The following is a 3147-nucleotide window of genomic DNA, read 5'->3' on the forward strand; positions in this document are numbered from 1 at the left end:
AGATTCTCTTCATCAAATCATACTGAAACCTTCCTATTAGTAGACAGTTGAATTTAATTCTGCAAACATTTATGAAATGCCTGCTATATACAAGACAAAACAGAACAGTCCTTGTTCTCAAGGAGCTTATATTCTTCTAGATGGCTATCATGTGTACATAGAATCACAGAATATAAGTTGAAAGGGACATCATCTGTCATCTAGTCCAACCAATATTCCCCAAGAAATCTCCATTCCAACCTACCTGGCAAGTGACTATCTAGTCTTTGCTTGAAGACTCCCAAGGAAAGGGAATCCACTACCACCAGAGGACCCTTTAATTATCAGGAAGTTTGTTATTTTATTTCTCCTGATATCAAGCCTAAATTTGTCCCTTTGAGATGTCCATGGATTATTCCTGATTCTATTTTCTGTGGTAAAATGAGTATAATCCCTCTTCCACAATGCATTCCCACAAATGCTTCAATATTCTGCCCTGAGTCTTCTCTCTTCCAGGCTAAATATCTTCAAGTTCTCCCACCTGTCCTCATCTGTCTGCCATGAATTCAAGGCTCTTCACCACCCTACATACCGTATTCTAGATAACTGTCCAGTTTATCCATGTCCTTTTAAAATCATGATGCCTAGAACTGAAAACAATACCCAGATGGCATCTGACACAGGCAGACTACAGAAGAATCATCACCTACCTTCTTCCAGGAAGTAGTTCCTATTATTGTAGAATAAAACCATATGGGCTTTTTGGCTGATATATCACACTGTTTAATCATCTTCAGATTTTGTTGTTGTTCAGTCGTTTCAGTTGTATAATGGCTTTCCATGTCCCCATTTGGAGTTTTCTTGGCAAAGATACTGGAGTGGTTTGACATTTCCTTCTCCAGGTCATTTTATGGATGAGGAAACGGAGGCAAATAGGGTTAAGTGACTTGCTTAGGGTTAGACATCTAATAAATGTCTGAGACCAGATTTGAGTTCAGGAAGATGAAATCTTCCTGACTCTAGGTTCAGTACTCTATCCCCTGTCCCACCTAGATATCTCTTTCAAATAGAGGACATAGAGATATTAAACTGATAAAAACATATACTACACTTGATCTTAGCCAAAAGACTGAGAATCTTACAATCCACTAAAATGCTTGGATATTTTTTTTTTACTGAAGAATAACTGTCTTTTTAAAGATTTTTTTTTAAACACATGGTACCCTTTCCTCCACCTCTCTTCTCATAGAATGTTGACTGTTCCCATGTCACAGCTACAATACTATGACTTATCTGGGCAATCTTGAGCCTGATCTTCTAGCTGCTTTTTATGCTTTGTGTTTCTTTGTCTGTTGTCAGGTGACTGGACATTGATCATAAAATGGAGGTGTCCAGACATGGAAGCATCTTGTGAGTCAGAGATCTTGAGATCCTAAATCCAAAGTTTGTGCTAGCTGGGTTTTGGTATCTGGAGTGCTACCCTGCCTGGGCTTACTCATTAATGGTTAGCACATACCCTTATAACCTCCCCATTGCAGTAATTCTGAAACTCATCCTCACAACTGTTATATAAACCATTCCTCCAAACCCAACTATTCACTCCCTTACTATCATCAATCTCTCCCCCACCAAATGCCCCACTCTAGCTCTTCCTACTCCTTTCACTGTGCATTCTGAAATGCCTATTCCATAATTACCCAACCTACTTTCATCTTAAACCTCTTTCTCACTCCTTCCACCTTCTGATACTCACTGAGACCTGGATGCCTCCTAATAATATTTCCTCCCTTGCTAACCTGTCCAGTACTGGCTACACTTTCTCTCATACCCCCTAATTCACTGGCCAAAATCTTTTTGCTCCCCATTATCACTTTCAGATTCTCCCACAATAGTGTCACTCAGTAACTTCTCATCCAAATTTATCACTCAATCCAGATCCCAGTCACCCTTAACTATTAACCGACAACACATTCTCCTTTCTTCCTCAATGAATTCAATGACTGGCTCACAGTTTTTCTCCCCTCTCTAACTCCTGTCCTCATTCTAGGGGAACTAACAGATTTATGCTTCTTCAAATACTTTAAATTTCAGTTCTTCATGGGGCAGCTAGGTGGTGCAGTGAGTAGAGCACCAGCCCTGGAGTCAGGAGGACCTGAGTTCAAATCCGGCCTCAGATACTGAACACAAAAACTAGCCATGTGACCTTGGGCAAGTCACAACCCCAATTACCCTCCAAAAAAAAAGGCAAAAAAATTTTTCAGATTTTCAATCTATTCAATTCCCTTGATTCATTCCACTTCAGTTACACATAAATGATCATGCCCTTGCTTTTTCCATTGTCCAAAATACTTTCTTGGGCAACTAGGTGACACAGTGAGTAGATTGCTGGCCCTGAGTTAGGAAGACTTATCTTCCTGAGTTCATATCTGGCTTCAGACACTTACTAACTGTGTTATCCTAAGCAAGTCATTTCACTCTGATTGCCTCATTGTAAGAGTTATGGGATTTAAAGATCTCCCATGCCCCATGGACGTGCTGACGTAGCAGGAAGGGGTGGAGCAAGAGAAAGCGGAAAACGAGAGAAAGTGAAAAGCCGAGCTAACGGTCCTGCGGTTGGCAGTTGGCGGCGGTTGCGGTTGCGGCAGCAGCAGAGGCAGCGGCAGCGCGAAGCCCTTTTTTTTTTTTTTTTTTTTTTGAGTTAGGACTGCTAAGGACTTTCTGCTAAGGACTCCTGCTGAGCACTGCCAGGGGCCGGAGCTGCTGGGAGCGCGCTGGGTGGTTGCTGTGAGTGGGGAGAGGAGGACCTTTGCCTGAGGTAGCCTGTTCTGTTTTAAAGGCTTGAAAATGTGGGCGCTTTCTACTTTATCTACCTGTGCCAATATCATAACTACTCTGATGGCTTTCACTTTCTGGTTTTGGGACTCAGTCTTTTGGTATCTTAATAAATTTTCTAGTTTATTTCCCCAAATGGCAAACCTGATGTATTTTGTGATGGATAATTATATCAGCATATTTGTAATCTCTATAGGCATTGTGAATATGGCATTGCTGATACACTCATCTGTAAAACAAGCTAGAGAAGGAAATGGCAAACCACCTCAGTATCTTTGCCAAGAAAACCCCAAATAAGGTCATGAAGAACATGACTGAACAACAACAAAAAAATTC

At 41.1% G+C, this 3147-nt stretch overlaps 1 non-coding gene across 1 annotated transcript; it reads right to left on the reverse strand.

Moving 5' to 3' along the window:
- Window positions 1-931: 931 nt before the first annotated feature.
- On the reverse strand, window positions 932-1120 carry LOC138153376 (U2 spliceosomal RNA). The gene has a single exon (XR_011166357.1). It is a non-coding gene; the product is annotated as a U2 spliceosomal RNA (small nuclear RNA).
- Between the last annotated feature and the right edge of the window lie 2027 nt (window positions 1121-3147).

This window comes from Petaurus breviceps, unplaced genomic scaffold, assembly GCF_028583685.1.
Source record: "Petaurus breviceps papuanus isolate PSGF00001 unplaced genomic scaffold, PetGlider_PUasm1.0 90977, whole genome shotgun sequence".
In the NCBI taxonomy this organism is placed as follows: Eukaryota; Metazoa; Chordata; class Mammalia; order Diprotodontia; family Petauridae; genus Petaurus; species Petaurus breviceps.